The sequence below is a fragment of the Pezoporus occidentalis genome, unplaced genomic scaffold, assembly GCF_034315485.1.
Source record: "Pezoporus occidentalis ecotype Australia unplaced genomic scaffold, CSIRO_AGI_Poc_V1 ctg131, whole genome shotgun sequence".
In the NCBI taxonomy this organism is placed as follows: Eukaryota; Metazoa; Chordata; class Aves; order Psittaciformes; family Psittacidae; genus Pezoporus; species Pezoporus occidentalis.
In genome coordinates this window covers 211,550-225,127 of record NW_026913115.1, presented here as the reverse complement: position 1 = coordinate 225,127, position 13,578 = coordinate 211,550, and the positions used below count along the sequence as shown (strand labels likewise).

Below are 13,578 nucleotides of genomic sequence, written 5' to 3'. Positions count from 1 at the left end.
CAAGTGAAATGGTGCTTCCTCCTACTTCTCTGGCTGGTCAGAAACAAGAGATCCCACTGGGCTCTCAAAAAAGAGCAGCTAGGATGGAAAAGATTTTGGAAATGCTTTGGTGCTCAACATGTTTTATAAAGCAACTCTTTGTGTGATACACTGGCCTATTTACAAGTACACAGATTTAAGGTGATCATGCAGACCAAGCTATATAAAAAATACTTACAATACAACAAAAGGTAAAAAAAAATTCCATATGGTCACATATACCTTCAATTTCTTCTTACCTGACTGCTGTTTTCTTCCCCTGAAGGGCTGTTTGCACTGAACAAAAGTGAGCATTCTGGGGTTTACCTCTGAAGGTGTCCTTTTCTGCAGAACACAATTCTCTAACTCAGAACCAAGAAGTAAAATGCGTAAACCTTCCATATGGACATCTTCTGTAAAATAGCTTTATGTTTAAATGGGCTTCAGTTTGGACTTCTCCCCTTTCATTTTCCCTTACCTATTGCAAGGCTGCATTTTACTCAAGTTAAGAGACACATGATATGAATATGCATTACTGTTGAGTGAAGTCTAAAAAAAACTTGCTTATTGATATTAAACAAGGGAGGGCTTTTTTCCCATGCTTAACAAGAAATCTGAGGTGAAGTCCAGAAGTCATAAGCTGAAGCGTTCAAAATGCAAAAAGAAAATATCAAGGAAACAAATGGTCACTGAATTTCTCAGTTTCCTTCTTACTCATTAAACTAGTAGATTTCTCACAGCTACGCAAACTTTGCCTCAGAACAGAAGTAGTTGCAACTCAGCAGTAATTTTTTTAGGATGCCTTACTTTGCAAAGTTTCAAGTTATAATCTCTTACAGTAACACAATGGCTCAGATGACAGCTCCCCTGCAAGTGTCGCAGTGCAGTTTTAACAGTGACAGCACTGTAGTACCATGTGTACCTGTGAGAGCTTTAAAATACCTAGCTTGATACAAGCTATAGCATAGCTGTAGTCTGAGAGTTCAGGAGGAACTAATCCTCCCTTCTGGGCAGGATTTGTGGATTACTTTTCCCCTGTGCTGCAACTGTTGTACTTGAGTTAACCTACTTGTATCTCGTTCAAGTGTGCCTATACCACACTGTACTGTAGTGCAAGCGCACATCTAATAAAGCTCCTATGGGTCATTGTGCCTTGTCTGTCTGTCTCAGTTTTTGTGCCTATATTTATAGGGATCCTCATACTTGCCACTGTGTTGTGGTCTAAGTGGGGAAACCCAAGATCTACTCAGGTACAACAATGGTTGGATCATTTGAGCACCTAGAAAAAGATCAAAAAGTAAATGACTTAGTAATATCCCCTCATTAACATTGCTGACACTCAAAACCATTATTCCCCTCTATCTCATACAACAGTTCAGTGAACTAACAGCATCCCTTTCAAAGAAGAAAATAGAGGGATAGCTGACAGAGTTGTGAAAAAAGAAAGCAAGCAAGAAAAAAAAAAAGAATATATAGACAGCTGTATTAAATCCCATGATTCAGACTTCAAACACAGGCCTTGAAGAGGTTTATTTCAAGAGTATGAACCAAAGGCAAGTCATATTTGCTCAAAGGGGCAGATGAAATGCTTTTACCTGGGATTGGTCCTGCAGGGCTGGGCTTAACTTTCAATTGCAAGTTAAACAGTAGCTGAATAGTGAATAAAAATACTTAAAAAGGAAAGCAAACACACACACACACACAAAATGCAAAGTAATACCACCACAAACTGCACCCTCAATCCCATCTACATGGCTAAGCCGTTTCTCTGATGTCAGAGTGGGTTTCCAGAGTCTACTGTAAAGCAGAGCCCAGCTGTTACAGGTCTTCTGATTTCTTAAGGGTTAGATAAAGATCAGAAACTTTCGCCATATCTCCCAGTCAAGAAACTTACGTAAAGAGCCAGATAATGTTTACCAGATGGGAGACACAAATCCTTCCTTTACCACCAAAGATCAGGAAGATCAGGCCCTTAGGAGTAACTTCTCTATTTTTCTAGCTACAGTTTTAGAGAAAGTTTCTTTCTGGAAAGAAAATAAGCAAATGGTCAATACTGGGTATAAAAAAAAGTAGTGGGAGAAAAGGCTTTGTCAGGAATAATTGAAAAACTAAGCATCATACTGTAAGAATTAAAAATGGTCAGGAAGAGTATCAAAGCAGGCAGCTTCAAAAACAAAAAAGTACCCAGAAGGCAGGGTTGGATCTGTTTCTCCAAACATCAGTTCAAAATCATACATGGCTGCTGAGTGAAGTTTGGAGGAATTGCTTGCTGATACTAAGCAAAGGAATAGTTCTGTCATCAGTAGCTGTTAAAAGCAAAGACTGGTTTGCTTAGATAGAAACAGATTTTGACATACATACTTTTCTGGTGCAGAACAGAGATTCTGGGCTTTTATATTTTTACACCTGTAAGGACAAATTTCACTCTATTCTGATTTACTTTATCAGCTAAACTGTTTAACTACAAACCCATAATTCTAAAATAAAATAAAAAAATAGAAAGTTGAGTTTCAGTACTGAGCTGGCAAAACTGGAGCACTTTGAGCAATACACAGAGCTAAAGAGACCCTAGCCCTAAAGTGGAATGGAGTATATATGGGTGTTCAAACACACCTTTTACAAACTCAGGCCATTTAGTCAGGGAATAACCCTGCTGCCGCTATAGCTCCTGCACATTTCTACCTTCACCCTCCTCTGTGGGTCAGACGTCCATATGCTTAACTCTTGAGACCACTCAAAAGAGTGTCCTGAGATGAAAAACTCCTGCAATTCACCCTGCAGAGATATTTACTGAAAGTTTCTGATCTAGTGTATTTTTCTGGACCCTGGCAAAATAGCCATAATGAAAACATGCATCAGGTGCAGGGATATTGAGGTTTGAATGCAAAATCTGTCTTTGGCACAGTGACAGAAAGAACAGCTGATGGGCAGAGGGATTCAGAGGCACCATGCCAGCTCCAGAAGGTCAGAGAACCAGAACAGACAACACAAACTGGGTCCCTGAGATGCTGTTTGGCACTATCCCATCTGATCCTCTGCATAACCTCAGGGAGAAGAAACTTGCTGGAATCAAGACAGGAATATGTAGCACCATTTGGGAAGAACGGTATCTGCCAAAGATCATAGAATCATAGAATACCTAGGGTTGGAAAGGACCTTAAGATCATCTAGTTCCAACCCCCCTTGCCATGGGCAGGGACACCTCACACTAAACCATGCCACCCAAGGCTCTGTCCAACCTGGCCTTGAACAACACCAGGGATGGAGCATTTACCACCTTTTTCGGCAACCCATTCCAGTACCTGTCGTGGTTTAAACCCAGTCAGGTAATTCGTTCGCTCACTTCCCCCCCACCCCTTTCTTGCCCTCCCCCTGCTCTCGGAGGGACGGAGAGGAGAATCGAAAAGAATGCAACTCCCACGGGTTGAGATAAGAACAGTTTAGTAACTAAGGTATAACACAAATCACTACTGCTACCACCAATGATAATAATGATAAAGGAAATAACAAGGGAAGAGAATACATCATCTCACCACCAGCCGACTGATAACTCGCCCCCCCCCAGCCCGACCAAGCTCCGACCGATACCTCCTCCAACCCTGCAGTCTCCCAGCCCTTCCGGCTAACTCCCAGTTACATCCTGGGCATGACGTGCTGTGGTATGGAATACCTCTTTGGTCAGTTTGGGTCAGGTGTCCTGTCTCTGCTTCCTCCCGGCTTCCCCTCCTCCCTGGCAGAGCATGAGGCTCACAAAGTCCTTGGCCAAACCAAAACATCGCTTGTTATCAGCTCTGTTCCCGAGCTGAAAGTCAAAACATTGCACTGCACCAGCTACCAAGAAGGGGAAAAATGACTGCTACTGCTGAACCCAGGACATTATCCACCCCTTATTCCATACCATTCACGTCATGCTCAGATCCCCCATTTTCAATATACTCTTATCTTAGTGCATGGACCAGTCCCTATAAAGCTGCTGAGTCCATCTGGTCCATGATGTCAGGCTCCATCTCTTGTAACAGTCTTCCAGAGCAGGAGAGACTGTGTGCAGTGTTCACACTCGTGAATAACCTGGGCAATAGTGTCCATTGCTAAGTCCACCCCTCGATCATGAGTCCATCTCTGTGTTGCATCTCTGCTCTGATGGCCTGAAGCGCCATGGGCCCACCAGGCTCAAAATAATTCACTGTCCCCTTAAGCAGTTTCTGCAGCTTGTTGTTGGGGACTCCATACAGCTGCCTTCCATCTCCGATGCTTCCAAAGCACTGGAGGGGCCCAGTGGACTAGATACTTGCCCATACTGTCCCACACACCCTGCCACTCATCACTGTCCAGCCTTGGGGAAAATCTCCTGGTCCCACTATATCGTTGTCTAACCCCAGACAAGACCCAAACCTGACTCTGCTTAACTTTTGAGATCAGACAAAATGGTTGTGGGTAGAACACAGCCTGTGTGTGTGCCAACATGCTGATCCCCATCACAATCAGCAGGCAGGTACCAAGGACACCCAAAGGCCATTCAAAACCTTCAGAACTCTCAGTTGATGCTGCTGTACTTGTCACTGGGGCTGGTGCAGCTGCTGTGCTTGCCGGCTCTCCCACCGCCAGCTTCTCTTTTCCTGAGTCCAGCTCTTCCTCCTCTGCCTTGCTGGGAAATGCTGCGTGGTCTCCTGCATCCTCCTGGGGCTCGGCGGGCGGCTGCCGGGGAATGCTCTCGGCCGTCGCGGGGCTGGGCTCGGCCGCGGGGCTCGGCTCCTCCGCGGGGCTCGGCTCCTCCGCGGGGCTCGGCTCCTCCGCCGCCTTCTCCCGCTGCTCGGCAGCCCCTTCCTTCTGCTCCTCGACCGCCCCGACCTCCTCCACCGGCAGCCGTCCCCTCGCGGCCTCCGGCCCCGCTCCTGCCGCCGCTTGGTCCCCGGGGCCGCTCTCCCGGGCCGCTTCGGCTGCCGCCGGCTCCCGGGGCCGCTCCCCCTCGGCTCCCCGCAGCCTCACGAAGATGGAGAGTAGGGTGAGGGCCAGGACGGTGAAGAGCAGCCGGACGGCCACGTACAAGTCCAAGGCCACGTCCGTCCCGCCCTGCTGCTGGAGCCCGCCCGTATTACAAGCCATTGCCATAAAGCACAGTGAGACAAGAACCTTAGCCCAGGCCCCATACTTGATAAACACTATCACAGCAAATACCGGCTCTACGTAAGTTACAACATTCTGAAGCTGTGAGATCAAGAGAAAGAACTCTGAGAGCCAATAAATCGTCATTGTGATGAGTGACTATTAATCCAGTCAGATCTGTCGTTATCTCAACCCTTCGTGCCCCACGTTGGGCGCCAAAAAGAACTGTCGTGGTTTAAACCCAGTCAGGTAATTCGTTCGCTCACTTCCCCCCCCCTTTTCTTGCCCTCCCCCTGCTCTCGGAGGGACGGAGAGGAGAATCGAAAAGAATGCAACTCCCACGGGTTGAGATAAGAACAGTTTAGTAACTAAGGTATAACACAAATCACTACTGCTACCACCAATGATAATAATGATAAAGGAAATAACAAGGGAAGAGAATACATCATCTCACCACCAGCCGACTGATAACTCGCCCCCCCCAGCCCGACCAAGCTCCGACCGATACCTCCTCCAACCCTGCAGTCTCCCAGCCCTTCCGGCTAACTCCCAGTTACATCCTGGGCATGACGTGCTGTGGTATGGAATACCTCTTTGGTCAGTTTGGGTCAGGTGTCCTGTCTCTGCTTCCTCCCGGCTTCCCCTCCTCCCTGGCAGAGCATGAGGCTCACAAAGTCCTTGGCCAAACCAAAACATCGCTTGTTATCAGCTCTGTTCCCGAGCTGAAAGTCAAAACATTGCACTGCACCAGCTACCAAGAAGGGGAAAAATGACTGCTACTGCTGAACCCAGGACAGTACCTCACCACCCTCACAATAAAGAACTTCCTCCTTATATCCAATCTAAACTTCCTCTGGTTCAGTTTTAACGCATTACCCCTTGTCCTATCACTACAGTCCCTAATAAAGAGTCCCTCCTCAGCATCCCTATAGACCCCCTTCAGATACTGGAAGGCTGCTATGAAGTCTCCACGCAGCCTTCTCTTCTCCAGGCTGAACAGCCCCAACTTCCTCAGCCTGTCTTCATACGGGAGGTGCTCCAGTCCCCTGATCATCCTTGTGGCCCTCCTCTGGACTTGTTCCAACAGTTCCATGTCCTTTTTATGTTGAGGACACCAGAACTGCACACAATACTCCAAGTGAGGTCTCACAAGAGCAGAGTAGAGGGGCAGGATCACCTCCTTCAACCTGCTGGTCACGCTCCTTTTGGTGCAGGATACAGTTGGCTTTCTGGGCTGCAAGCGCACACTGCCAGCTCATGTTAAATTTCTCATTGACCAACACCCCCAAGTCCTTCCCCACAGGGCTGCTCTGAATCTCTTCTCTGCCCAGCCTGTAGCTGTGCCTGAGATTGCTCCAACCCAGGTGTAGGACCTTGCACTTGGCATGGTTAAACTTCATGAGGTTGGCATCAGCCCACCTCACAAGTGCGTCGAGGTCCCCCTGGATGGCATTCCTTCCCTCCTGAACTGAACCACACAGCTTGGTGTCATCAGGAAACTTGCTGAGGTCGCACCCAATCCCACTGTCCGCATCACTGACAAAGATGTTGAGCAAGACCAGTCCCAACACCGATCCCTGAGGGACACCACTCATTACTGGGCTCCAGCTGGACATTGAGCCATTGACCACAACTCTTTGCGTGCGGCCATCCAGCCAACTCTTTATCCACATGGTGGTCCATCCATCAAATTGATGTTGCTCCAATTTAGAGACAAGGATGTCATGTAGGACAGTGTTGAAAGCTTTGCACAAGTCCAGGTAGACGACGTCAACTCTCTACCCCGTCCATCAGTTCCGTAGCCCCATCATAGAAGGCCACCAAATTGGTCAGGCAGGATTTCCCCTTAGTGAAGTCATGCTGGCTGTCACCAAGCACCTGGCTGTTTTTTATGTGCTTGCTCCATGTTTTTCATGAATCTGCTCCTAGATTTTGCCAGGCACAGAGGTGAGACTGACTGGTCTGTAATTCCCTGGGTCATCTATTTTCCTCTTCTTGAAAATGAGGGTTATATTTCCCTTTCTCCAGTTTTTGGGAACTTCACCTGACTGCCATGATTTTTCAAATATGATGGACAGTGGCTTAGCAACTTATTTGCCAGCTCCTTCAGGACCCACAGATGGATTTCATCAGGTTCCATGGACTTGTGCACTTTCAGGTTCTGGGATAACAAAGTATCCTTCAGAATAAAACAAACAAACCAACAAATAAACACCAGCTCTATCTCTCAAAGAATATTTGACCAAATAAGGAATTCAAGAGTTTTGTTTTCCTCACTTTGGAGTAAGCTGAAACACTGGAAACATGGTGTCTCCACGCATTGGCCTTACTGTTCTTTCCAGTGCCCATGCAGAAAGCCAGTTTCTTTCTATAGTTGGCACTAGACAAGCAACTGAGCAGGAGCAGCTATAGAAAGCAACCTAGAAAACAAGCTAGACAGAAAAGAATGTTAGAATTTAAGGTCACATCTGGCACTATGACAAATACTTACCATTAGTCCCAAAGAAAAAGTAACAGCATGGAAGGCTCTAAAGTTATGGGCAATATTACTGAGTAAATAAAGTGAAAGACTGAAACAAATCAGCCCAAAGTTCTGGTGAAACAGGAAGCTTCAGTTTGCAGCAAGAAAATCAGGGCATGACATGCATGCATATCCATAGGACTACATAAACAATGTACAAATGAACACTATATAAAACAGTTCTCACTAACCTGCAGTATGAACATGAGAGAAGCTGAATTTAGTCTTTGAACTGCTGAAAAACAGGACACCTAAATATGAAGACAACGTTGAGATGCCTCCTTAAATAACTTAAAAACTGTTTTCTCTGACTCTGTTTCAAAGGTCTTGTGATAACCTAAAGCCTGCTGAATACCAATAATGAAAATATTTCTTGTTCAATACAGCCAGGAGACCTTTACTCTTCAAGATCACTTAACAGGGGAACTGCCTCTATTCATGGGTGAACCAAAAACCATTCTCTTGCCTCTGGAGGCTTCTTAAATCTACCCAGGAACAGATAAAGCAAGAATTTTCAAGTGTCCAATCAACTTTGCAGAAGTGACTCATGTTCCCAAATATCTGAACACTTAAAAATGAAATGCTGTCTTTCCCTAAAATAGAGCCTCTTTTTTTTTTTTTTTTTTTTGTGTGTGTAATTATCCTCATGATACAAGAACCAATCAGGTGAAGGTATTTTAGGATGACTACAGCCACATACTGTCTTTATTAATTTACTGTCCAAAAAAGAGAGTAAAAAGAAATACAACACAACTGGCAATACTACACTTCACATTTGTGTTTGTCAAATATTTGGTTGTACATATACACATATGCAGATATGCATTCTACAGAAAACATACATATAATTATGGAACTTGCATAGGCAGATAGAGGAAATAAGTAGCTACTATTTACACAGGTAGATGTAGCAGCCAGCACCTTGGACGTTGCCAGAGTGAGTTAAGTCCAAATTGTAAATAAAAAAAACTGCACTGGCAGAGCACGAGACTGAAAAGTCCTTGATCAGAGTAAGCATTACTTAGCAACAACTAAAAACATCAGTGTATTATCAGCACTGTTCTCAGACTAAAGTTGAAAACACAGCACTGTACCAGATACTAAGAAGGAGAAAAATGACTGTTACAGCTGAACCCAGGACAGGAATACAGACATGAACTAACCTTCCAAAATGCCATGTATACACAGACAACTCAAAACGTTGTGCAGTTAACGAAAATCTTCTATAGCATGACGATCAGCACTGCATTAGGTGCCACTTCAATAAAAATCACACTCTAGTTTCACCGCATCTCCAGTATCCAGTTGGTTCAAATATACACTACAGGAAAGGAGGCAAACTGTTGATTCAAAAGCAGTTGTGCGTTAGCGGCGAGGAGAAGCAAGACACGCCAACCCACTATGGGTGATAAGCAAGCTTCTACTTTATTCGTGGCGCACATCGCTTGTGTCCGCGTGGTGTTAGCCATGCCTACTAGTCACAACACTATTGGTTAGTTCTACACGGCTTCCTTTACATTCTCCTCCCACGTCCGGTTTCCGGTTACGTGTGAGGCCTACACTTAGCTTTGCTCGCACAAGGCCTCCAAGGATCCATGGCCTTGCTCTTGGAGCCATCCTGCAACAGTTGTGCATAATTAAATTCAAAGGGGACTTCATAAACTTATTTAGCTACCTGACAGATTAAGTTTATTCCCAATTTCTGCATGAGAATGCCTATTACTATTGAGGAAAAACATTACCCTTCGGTAATTTCTTAAGAAATAGGAATTATTTTTATGTCTAAGTAGTAACTCTTTATTATTTAGAACTGCCTTTAAATCTTTGTGTTGAAATATGGCTCCACTAATTTCAATACCTCTGACTTTCAACACCTTCTCTCCTCACCAGTGTGTCATGCTGAAAGACTCCTGATGGAACTGTTTACTTCCCAGCATGAAAAGCTATCATTTTCAGCAATTTCTTAGGAGATCTTTCCAATTAATTAGTATACAATTCCCACAACAATTTATTTCATTCTTTTTTAAATTAGGCTGGGGGGAGTGGAGGGGGGAGAAGAGAGAGGAAGTGTTTGGTTGTGGGGGTGGTTTGTTTTAGAAAGCTCCCAAAGTTCTCACAGGCAGAAATATTTCCTGCAAAAGGAGTGAAAGACACTGCTTTTTGATGCTTTGTCCACTGAGAAATTGTCTCTCCAGGGGACAATTAAATGATGACAACTTTGTATTCATTTCAAAGCATAATTCTGCTTTTGAAGATTTCATTTGACTAACTTTATACTGACCACAACTTTTAATCCACAAGGCTACGTAAGTCAAGTTCAGCCTCATGTCAGCATGCACTGGCTAGACCCAAGCCCCAGGAGGTGCAAAAATTACTTAGCTGACAATGTGATTAGACAACCAGTTCTCCTTCAGGCTGACTACATGGATGGATTCAAAGCTGCTTCTCCAACAGATAATCAGCAAAAGTCTTAATAGTATTTGAGCAGTGAGGCTAAACCTTGATAGGAATGGCAAGGGGACCAATTGCTTCTTGAAATGAGAAAAGAAGCCATGAGGAAAAAAGTTTGGCTGCAGTTGAAAGCAAAATTCCTTCATTTCCGGCTATCAGTTCCTGTTACTAATGCTTTGCTCCTCTTCGCCTTGTGGCTCTAAACTTTCTCATTACAGAGGGAGAATTACCCTGCACAAAGCAAAAATATAATCCTCCTTCCTGACCTCTGACAGGATCTGTTCAGTCTTTCCCTCCTGACAAATGGCAGAAACCACCACAAAAAGCAGCAGACAGTGGAGGTACTGCCTGCATTCTTGACAAAGGCTACTTGCCAGCTGCTGTTTCTGCATTTCCCCACCTCATCTTGACTATTTTAGTTATTTATATTGTTATTTCTTTAGGCCAGGGGACATCTTTCACTGTCACCTCTTACATGGTTTGACCTCACCTCGATTTTGTGTAATGAAAACTAAGAATAACTCCAAAATTCGGTTTTATTTAATCATCTATGGGATAAGATTCACATTGCTCTAAGTCTGGAACTTCAGAAAAAAAGTGAATAAAAACCCTGCAGTGAAGGCGTTATTGGGTCCTGGAATCTTGGCTCATCTGTATATTTAGAACATACTTGAAAAATGAACATTCAAATTTAATGGAAGATGAGACATCACACACTTACTTAACTGTCCTTTCTCACATGGTGACTGATATGAAATAAACCTGTCCTACTTCATTCAGTCATAAAAAGAACTCAAGGAAGGGAAGTGAAGGTAAAGGCAACTTTTAATACGTCTGCCTTATAGAGCAATTCCATACAAAAAGGCTTGCAGTGTTTTTCTTTCCCCATCTACAGGCCAGACAGACATTTGTCTATCCCAGGGAAGACTTTAAAAGTCTATGATTTATGGCAGCAATTCATACCAAATCCTTAAATTAATGGTCATATAGGAAAAAGACAATAAACCAAAATGAAAGTAGAATTCAGTTAAGTAACTTCAGTACACAGAAGCCATGTTTAAAGGCATTTAGGGTTCCTGAGTGCACAGGAGATCTGTGAGACAAAAAGCTATTCTTAAGAGTCAGTGTTGATTTCAACATTTGTGCTGTACAGACCCTGAAGATGAAGTTAAACTCTGAATTCCTATCAGGAGAACAGCAGCATTCTATGAGCATGACATTTCTTTCTGTATGAAGGGATACGACTCAGATGGCTTTAAAAGGCAACTTAGTCCCTCTGTTTCTGCAGCTGAGACATGCTATGAACTGAGATTCATTTTAGTTTTATAGAATTTTACAGAATAGTTTTATATTTTATAGAATTGCAGGTGGTATACTTTCTGTACAAGAGGCTAAGAACTGCACCATGTAACTATAGCGACTACTACTGTGAAAGCTCTCGATTTTTATTGACATGCCTCACATAATCTCATGGGAAATTTTATACAAATGGAGAAAGGGAAAATTAAACATCCCAAAGGCCACAGGAAAATATTGTGGTGACCTGCATCTTCATGCGTTGCTTAAATACTTCTCCCGTGGTAACTTGCTTCTTTTACTGTATAGTGGTAACATTAAATTTACAGTTTAAACTTTAATTTAAACCTCCACAATGCCAAAACAGAAGATTTGTGTGTAATCAGCTCAGAAAACACTGTAGCACATTGCTGTACTTAACAAAGATTCATCACTGGCAAACTGACACTACACAAATGGAGAGAAGTAGTAAGGTGTTCACGTTTTTTTGGAGTAATAAACATTTGCATAGAGATATACTGAACTATTCATCTCTTACAGACAAGACAAAATACGTGTTTAAGAGAGATTTTCCTAAACAAAGGATACACTTTTTAAAGGAGTTTCCTGTTCTCACAGCAGGTGAGAACTGTGAGATACACTGCCCAAGTCTTAGCAATCTATGACTTAATAGGCAAGCTTGACATTCCAAAACCAATAAAACAGTTTCAAGCTCACAGCAAAATATGAATATGCTGCAGTGTGAAATGTCCTCAAGTATCCTAGAAAGCTACCAAATCACTTACGTTGAGTTTGAAATGCCACCTCTTAATGTGCTTCCAAGGCCATGATCCACAGTGCTGGAAAATCGATCCTTGCTAACAGCCACCATTTATAGCCTTAACCTTTACTACACTGCTTCAATTCTCTCCAGCAGCTCAAAGAATCAAAAATACTTCCAAAGATTCTAACCACCAGACACAGAACTATTCCTGCTAAAATCCTGACCTTACTGGCAAAGTTTGCATGGTCACAGGAATAGCCAGGTTTGCAGTCAATGAATTGGACCAAAACATGTCACCCCAACTGGCAGTTATTTTTCATTTTCAGCTCTGCTGTCATGATTGCTTTCTCTAAAATAGCACAATAATCCCAACCATGTTTTTTGTTCTAATGATCATGCAAACCAAAAGTATTTAATAGCAAGGTTTAGGGAAAACTACTGAGCTGTTAATACAGCTCTTCTGCATCTAATATTCTTGCAGTACACAATGCAATCTAGGCTGCCTGGAAAAGATGAAAATGATGTGTTGCCATGGAAACAGAACGGCACATGTTTAGGTTGCTCATCCCTGAAGAGCTGCCCCACCAGTATCTTTACAGTCTGCTAATAAAATTTTAATCAATAATTAGAATACAGTGAATTTCACCTCCTGTTTGACACTAGAATCTTGGTTCAGACATTGTCAAGCTCTTTTCATGTTCCCTGCTTCCAACTATGTTTTACAACATTAAGAATTAATTTATGCACAAACAAAAATGTCAACACACATTTATCTAGTTCAGCTGCTTAAAATTATTATTCCACCCAGCAATAGATACCAGCTTCCTAATTTAAAACCTAGTTCATGTAGGAAGGGGCTTTTTAATTTATTAATTGATGTACTATACCTCCCCCTTCAAAAAAACCCAACCCAACCCAAAACCAAAACGTAACAAAAACCAAATAATGAGAACGTGGCAAATAGCCCAGTACTGGAGTTATCACTCACCAACTCCACTAAACACTTGCTATTTCCTAGAAATGATGGTTTCCATCTCACTGTGATTCACCCACAAACAGATCTTCTAAAACACTGGGGCTTACAAAGTAAAAATGCATTTTCAGAGAGCCAAAGAGAAAAGAAGCCAAGTGCTGGCAAAACTCCACTTGTTTCACCATTAAAATAGCAGAGAATCTGGCTCCAAACATGCAGCCATTAATTATCTGTACAGTTAACTATGTGAGTACACCTATTTGTTATTACACTGGGAAATCAATAACCAAGACTTTGCTGGTGCTATTTAGTTGTCTATTAACTTATTCTTTATAAATAAATACAATGTTAAGAATATCAACAGTATGCCAATAAACTTAACAAGTTTTGTATTCTGGATCACAAAACAGTCAAGAAAAGCTGAAGACAAGAAATCCATACTGTGAACAACAG

General features: G+C 43.0%; 1 protein-coding gene across 10 annotated transcripts in view; it reads right to left on the bottom strand.

The window, feature by feature from the left end:
• Window positions 1-13,578, bottom strand: part of SERGEF (secretion regulating guanine nucleotide exchange factor) — a 165,253-nt gene that overhangs the window by 13,815 nt on the left and 137,860 nt on the right. For 2 of the 10 annotated variants that reach the window (XR_009962862.1, XR_009962863.1), the window contains one exon: window positions 42-1,297. The exons of the other annotated variants lie outside the window; for them this stretch is intronic. The gene's annotated coding sequence lies outside the window, so the exon portion shown is untranslated. Of the gene's footprint in view, window positions 1-41; window positions 1,298-13,578 lie in introns of those variants that run through there. 10 annotated transcript variants of the gene reach the window in all.